Below are 8408 nucleotides of genomic sequence, written 5' to 3' on the forward strand. Positions count from 1 at the left end.
TTAAGACAACTTTTCATTTTATCAGAAGATAGATCTGAAGCAGTGATAAGAACCAGTGACTGTCACATACACCTCACAAAGCCACTATAGTTTGCTAGTGGCAGACACATGATACCACTTGTTCCGTTCTGTCTATACCGGGCTGGGTTCGGTTTCACATAGTACAAGCCATTTCATTATTTTAAACACACCATGTTTAACACATGGAATTAAGTACTCACAATGTTGTTAAAAAGGCTGGAAGCACAAGTTTTAGGCTGTGACTCCAGAAGTGATTCTCTGAACAACACCACAAAATTGGCTCACCAAAGTCTTAGTTATCTCTCCCATGTACAGGAAGAGAAGCAATCAGGAAGTGGCCGTCCTATCAGCAGGTACCAGGATCACACCACACCTAAGCTACAATCTAATGATCAGGAGCATCCACTACACCTACTGGCTCCAAAGCCGTATTGTTTCTGCTAGATCTGCAAGAGCAAAATGAATGTGACACATTCTGCCCTCTTCCTCCTTATTTATTCTGAAGCAGGACATGGGAAGCACTTTCCATTTTTTCCTCTTAATAGTAACTGTGGCAATTTTTTGAGTGTTAAAGGTATTGGACAGTGTATGCTAAGGGCTTTGCATTCAGTATATCGATGAACCCACCGATACCTCTCAAGAATACATTAATGTCACAAACTCTACTGAAACAAAGAAAAGCAAAGTACAAAGAGGCTAAGAAACCTGGCTAAGATTGTGCACTTATAGGTAGAAGACTGGACTAGGTTAGAACTTAATCACATCCAGAGTCTAGCTACAAAAGAATCTGAGAATCATAATAGTTTTCTCACTTTTGCAATATCAAAGGCTCCCTAGAGATTGGAACAGATGTTAAGCTGGTCATTCTACTGGATGCATAACTTGACTTATATTAAAAAAGACTATTTTCTCCCCTGATTGACTGTAAAGTTTTGAAGGCATCCCAATTTCTCCTCCAACATAGACCTTTACACATACTAGGCAATCAATCAGTGATGGATTTTATGATCCTGGTGCTATAGTCTTTTTGGTTTCAACCCTTTTCAGTAGCACATGTTTAAGCTTCTGTGAAACCACCGTCTTTTTGTGGTCTGGTTTTACAAAGTAGCAGACCAACTTAAGCCTTCTCCCCGACTTTAGAAACAAATTGTATTTTGATTTTACCAAAAGCCTTTTTATTCCCAAGACTTTGTTGTGGTTACATCAAAACACATAGCAACATGCAGAATGTATCATAGTTATAGAAAGTGAGGAATGGCATTTTACTGAGGTTTAAAAAAATCATAAAGAAGACTAGTTGAGTGATGCATGGATCATCAGTCAGTGGCTTGTCAGTTTTAGAACAGAGTTCAGTTAGCAGGAGTGCAGGATATACCTAACATCATCACAGAGTGATGACTGGCAGATACTCTGGCCAAAAGAGATGTGTCAGGAAAAAGTGATGAACTGAATTAGCTTCAGGGAGAGTGAGCTGCAAGCAGCAGAGACACACCATCTAATGCTATTGACTTTTCAGATGGTCGTTCCAATGGTAAAGGTAGGAATATAGGAAGTAAAAATAACTTTCACAGGAAATACAATATGTTCAGATCTGGGTAAGTTGAGTATGAAGGTGCTATGGGACATCAAATGAAAATATTCCTGTCTAATCTGAAGCTTCATGTGAAGGACTGGTTCTCAGGAGACAGGATGTTTGGCTAGAAACACAGGTCAGGGAGTCACCCCAGAAGGAGTGATAAGTAACACCTCAATTATGGATAGATTGAGAGAGGGTACATAATTTTCTTCAATAATGAGACTTTCCATAATTCTACATTGTGCAGTACAGAAGCCATTAGCCATGAAATATGGCAGGTGAAACTTAGAAACTAAAATTTTTATGTTATTTGTTTTAATTAATTTAATATCATATAGTCACATGTGTCTCATGTCTATCTTACTAGACAGTAAAGATATAGAATAAAAAAAAGAGATGGCTAAAATTAAAATCCTTACTAACAACAATATTGAATATCTGAGGTTGTCTTGATGCCATCAAAGATAAACAAGAACCTGTTTTATATAATAGTTGTTTATTTTTTCTTCCATATTTTATAAAATGGTAAAGAAAATCAAAGGATACAGAACAGCTTATGTGCGATACCAATAGCTTCCCAAATCATTTCTTTCTATTTCCAATTTAGTGGTAACTTATTGTAAGAGCTTTGTTTCTGTTCTGTTGGTAGTTACCTTCATCACTCTGGAAAATATTTTACTTGTGTGTATTAATTTAACAACATCAGATATCATCCATTGACTTCTGCTTATGACAGAACCAGACTAACCTCACATACACTAAACTTCACACTTCCCTTTCTTCCATAAATGTTTATCTTCTACTTTACTGATTATATTTGTTTCTTGAATAATGTTTCACTTCTACTTTTTTATTATCTTTGGTTTTTTGCTCATCTCCCCTCTATGAAGATAAAGGCGTGGGTGACATAACCCTAGCTTTTCTCAAGCAATTCTTATTTTTTTGCCTTTTGTCAACTATGTTTTTACTTCTACATTATCTAAGTAGTAAACATTTACATGTTAAAAGTGTCTCACTTGTTTTCACTTAATAATTTTGAGGAAAGTAGTGATGGGGTTTGTGAAAGTTCTCCAGCTTTATTTTTCGGTGCAAAATAATAACTCATTGTCTATACATCTTCAAATTTATCAAATGTTTTATTATTTTTTATTTTCTCATAGGCCCATAAGTTATTGATATTCTTGTTTTGAAGATAAAGGAATAAAAATAGAAATAGAATGACTTAACCAAGGTCATGTAATTGGGAAGTGGGCAAGTTGAGAGTCAGTTAGGTTTTCTGGTAACCTATCTGCTCACAAATCTGTTCTCAATAAGGTTTCCTAACCACTCAAGTTTGCAAAAATGTCATGGGTTTGGTTTCTTGCTTCAGCTCTACAATCTATGGTTCATGTTAGAGCAGAGATCTTCAAAGCTCATGTCCTATGACCATATTTTCTTTCAAGGAACTATAGAAATGCCTTCAGGCATCTGGGTGTTTCATGAACCCAAGTTGGCAAATGTTTACCTATGGGTAAAGAATCATCTAACATTAAACTAACATTAACCAAACACCCATGTGCTAATGTCTAGATTGGGATATTTCATTTATATCATCCTATTTAATTTTCACAGCAATTCTCTAAGGAGAGGATACATTAGAGATAAAATTGAATAGTTCAAATTTTAATAATTTATTGGTTCCATTGAAGTCTCGCTTCCTGTAAATGGGTTAGAATAACCAGTTCTCCAGACATATTGTGTTTCACAAATGTGCATATTCACAAGATAAAGTAAATATGGTAAAATCAAATGAGATTAAATGGCTTTGTTGCTTGGAGAATAAGCAGTATACAAACATAACACTGATGAGTAATAGCAAAGTGTTATATAAGGCTTTGCTCCTGTTACCAGTAATGGAATCGACCCAGATGGACTGGCATTGGGGAACTGTTTCTGTGCACAAAACGAAAGATTCTGAACACTCTCCTAAACTGCTAAGTTTCAATAATGATACTGCTCCAGTGATTGTACAATAAGGATGGATTCCCGATTCACAAAATGCACCCAGAACATATCTTCTCATTCTCAGTAATCCTGTGATTAATGTAAACTCATTGAAGATCCACATTTTATGTGGCTTATATGACATGGGGTCTTTTTTAAGAAGAAAGAATCTAATATTATAAAAACAGAATCAGACACAAAAATGAATATTTTTTGAATGACAAAGGGCATTCCACCAAACTACAAAAAATTACAGGTATTACAAACCCAAAAAATACTACAAAAATTTTGAAAAATCCATAAAAGAGTTTAATACCTTTATTAACCAACTAATATAATACCCATTGTTGACTGTATTTTGGCTGATCACCACTTCCTATGATAATATATTTTTAAATTATTTTTTGTATAAAGAATAGGTCATTTAGTTTTTCTTTAGTTGATTGAAATGTATTTTTATAAAATTATTATTGATAGTTTAGAAAAGTTTCATTCAGCTTTACAATTTATTATCAATAATTGAAAATGTCTATCAAGTTTCTGCCACACGTGAGATAGGAGATTCGGAAGAATTTGTACAGACTATCTCCTAGCTCCGCATACTTCTCCTCTGTCCTCCTGTTTCCTGTGCAGATGCCCCAGGGCCCATTTCTAGCTCCATAGAATCTAAACTTGGGCCCTGCCCTTCCTTTGAGTGTTGGTGCTAGTTGGTTGCAGAAGTGTTCTTGGAACTCAGTTCTACATCAAGATAAATGATAAGTTAACTCTTCCCAAGAATGACTGGGAACTGCTTGATTATATCTTACTAAACTCCAACTAAATGATAACCTACTTCAACTTGCCCTTAGCCAAATCTCACAAATGCCCAAGGCCATTCTAACCAACAGACAGCCTGAAGGGAGGAGACAGAATGTAAAGAAACAGCATTCTTAACCAATTTCAGTTAAAATATTTTACTTTTGGAAGTTGAAAAGAAAAAAAGGACCCCAGGAATACATCACTAAGGCTCTTCTCACAGCCTGGGAAAGGATCCATTAAAGGAGATGTTTTGAAATTTAATCTTTATTAGTTCACTATACAAATCCACCCTCACCCTAGGATTGTGGAAGGAGTAACATATTTGGAGTGGGAGACCTTGTTTCTAGTCTTGCCTCATTTATTGATTCACTATATGGAATTTGGACAAGTTACAAAGTTGTCTCCTTTCTCTGACACTGGATTTGCATTTAACAGAGTAGCTTGCCAGAACAAAACCCACACAGATAGGGACCTCTGCTTTCACAGGCTCAGAGCGCCATAACATCTGGGTCTACTTTAAGGACATAGAAATGACCCTCGCCATTTTAACTCCATTTTGGAAGTGACTGCCTTTTTTTTTTCAAGAATGTAGTCAGTCAGCTGTTTTCAAGAAAAAAGATGTAGTCTTTCCAGGGACTCTAGTCCGCTTTGCACCTCGGTCATTTTCCTTGTGAGTCACAACATGATTGATGAGGGGCTTGTTTCTATGGTGACCACTTCTGCCCTTCCCAGCAGCTGGAGAGCTTAACCTGACCCTGACACAGCTTCTTCAGCTGGGCTGGGCATCCACTTAACCAAAGCATTCAGGGCAGGACTTGACAGCTCTGCACTTTGGGCCCTGGAAGGGATTCCAGAAGGGAGAAGGGTGGGAGCATGGTGAAACCACTCATCTGTGTTCTCATTTTTTCCACGGGCTAAGGTCTCAAGAGGTTATGTCCTAGCTAGAAAGGAACGTTAATGGCAAAGGAGTCTTGAGGGGCTCTCAAAATGATGAATGAAACATTTCTTGCTTGGGTGGGGCTGTCCAGTAAGACTTCCTACACCATTGCTTCTGACCTTCATAGAGTAACCTCTTACCTCTCCTGGTCCATTGGGCTAAGGTTGCTACATCTCAATTTCAATGAAGTCCACATCTTTTGCCCCCAATCAACTTTCCTCTAGCTGCCTTCCCCTTAGGTCTGTCAGCATCAGACCAAGAGCCATTTGCTTGAATGGAGAGCCATGCCTCAAAGTTAACTGACAGTCACAGCTGTGTTAGAGGATCCAGGCACAAGTACATTCTAAAATAGCGCTCAGCCACAGAGGGCATGGAAACATGCCGGGCTCAACACTGCCAGGGAATGCTGCCCTGAAGCTTTAATTTTTCACGCCTCAAACTCATTAAACCCCCAGCCTTCATTTCACACATCATGTCCCTCCAGAATTTCTGGCTTCCTTCCTTCAAACATAACACCCTCTTCTTCCTCAGGTGGCTACAACTGGTCCTTTACCAATTTGTTATTAATAATACTATTCATCTAAAATTTTCTGAATGCCAAGGCTATAGCAATAGGGAACAGAATGTCCCTGTGGAGAAAAAAAATGCTTTAATCATTAGAATTATTGGATTATAGGCATGTAGAGCTGGAGGAGATCCTAGAAATCATGTAATTCAACCACTGTCATGCTACAGCTTGGGCAAAAAGAAGACCAAAGGTCACACAGTGAGTTTGGGTCATGACAAAGAAAGTGGAAACAGACTCCCTCCCCTGTAGTTATTTCTATTAAACCATTTGAAATCATTATTTTTAACAACAAATAATTTTGTGAGAATGCTAAGATAAGTTTTACAGATGTAGGTACCTAAAACAAACACATAGCCAACTGCCTTAATCTTTTCCTTTAGTCTTAGTGTCTGGCTTAGAAGTGCCAAAGAAATTATCCTCTTACACACACAGAACTTCTGATTTTTTTTTCAGCCATCCAAATCACCATGTACAAACATCACAGTTCATAATGAAATACATTAATACATACACATATTCATTCAACAAACATCTGATTGCTTACCATGCACAATGCCCCTTCTGGTATCGTGGGGTACTGAGATAGGAAACTGGATAAGGTTTGCTGGATTCACAGCATAGCAAGAGCCAGACATCATTCCCCTGCCATCCCGCATGTGTGAGTCTGGAATAAGGCAGATTAGGATATCTATCTTAAAAGGATAAATTACTTTTAGGAAAAGAAGATCAGAGAATGATTAAGTTAAACTAGGATGTCCATGGAAGGCTTTTATGGAAGTGATATTTGAACTGGTTTTAGAGGATGGGTAGGAATTTTACATGGACACAACTTTAGGGGAGCAATGATCTAAGTCAGCATTTTCAATCTTTTTTACCTCATGGCACATATAAACCAATTACTAAAATTCTGCAGCACACCAAAAAATATATTTTTTGCCAATCTGACAAAAAATAGGTATGCTTTTGATTCATTTACTCCTAAATGCTACTATTGTGTTAGTTCTCTCCATTTTTTGGTCCGACAGTCTAAGGGAAAAGAGGTCAGTGCTCTTGACTAGTCAGGTATTGCATGTTTTAAAAATTCTTGCGGCACACCAGTGTGCCTCCTGCAGCACACTGTTTGAAAAATCACTGACCTAAGTGGAAGAAACAGTGTGGGCAAAGCACAGAGAGAGTAAGAGCATTGAAGTGTTGGTCCCAATTTGTGGCCAGTGCATACTGTACCCCATGGGAAGGAGATGGAAGCTCAACGCTCTACTCAGAAAGAGGGAATTCTCAAAGAGTTATACTTAAGTTGTTACGTGCCAGTTCCCATATCTGGAAAAACAAAACAAAACAAAACACTACAAAGGTAGGATTTTTATGTTTTGAGAGTTCCTCATTTTAGCTATTTAGACAAAAAAGTCTCAAGATCTTTCAGCTTGCCTAGGTTCAAATCCTGACTTTGCACTGTCTGACTCTGAGATGTTAGGCAGCAAAGCTAATCCTTGCTGAGCTTCTGTTTTCTTGTCTACATACCTCAGCTGGGGTGTGTGTGAGAATTACAAAGATATAAAACCTTACACTTACTCAATCTCATACTGGGCACATATTAATACTTAAATTCTTTCTTTGACCTCAGCCTCCCAAGGGGACAGAAACAGGTATGGCAACCTAACTGAGGGGATCATCTCTTTAGGCTGAGATTTAGTTGTTGACAAACAGAAGAGTCAGTACAATTATATGTAGGGTGATCAACTCTTCTAGTTTGTCCAGGGTCAAGGGTTTACTCAGGTCATGAAACTTTCAGTGCTAAAACAGACCGTCCCAGGCTAATCAGGGTGGTTTGCCCTCCTGTTCTTGTTGGTTCAGAGTGAGGTTCTATGGCCACATCAGCTAGTTTCAAATCTTTGTTTGCCATACCATGTGCATAACCTTGAGCAACTCACACAACACTCTGTGCTTCAGTTTTCTCATCTGGAAAATGAAGAATAAATACTAATGCTAACCTCATAAAGTTGTTATGAAGGTTAAATACATCAATATATAATGTTAGCGATTATTAGTAGTAGAAGATACCAAACTCCGTCTTTTACCACCCAACTCTAAATTCCTTAGATAATTAGTTAAACATAGCTTGTTAAAAGGAATCAAATTAATTTCTCCTTGTGTACTTACACACTCTCTATCTTCAGAAAAGAAGATGTGGAATGAGACTCTTCTCTAGGTGTCTCTGGCATTGTGGCCTTGCCTTGTCCTCACATCTGTTGCACTGTGTAGTTTCATCTTTTGCACCACCGGGTGCCATGGAAAATTAAGAAGGGAGTTGGGGTGAAGGATGTGGCTTATTTCACATGTCTTTTCCACCTCCTCTGCAGGGGGCAGTGTGGTAAGGTGGGAAGAGCACAGGGCTGGGAGTCAGAACACTAGGCTCTATCACAAGTTTGACCTTGGCCATGGCCTTCCCCTCTCTTGGAATCTCAGTTTCCTAATCTTTAAATGAGGGGTTTGGACGGCATGATCCCCAAGATCCTTCTAGTCTGAGT

Source organism: Phyllostomus hastatus, unplaced genomic scaffold, assembly GCF_019186645.2.
Source record: "Phyllostomus hastatus isolate PE091 unplaced genomic scaffold, TTU_PhHast_1.1 phas_contig_86, whole genome shotgun sequence".
Classification (NCBI taxonomy): domain Eukaryota; kingdom Metazoa; phylum Chordata; class Mammalia; order Chiroptera; family Phyllostomidae; genus Phyllostomus; species Phyllostomus hastatus.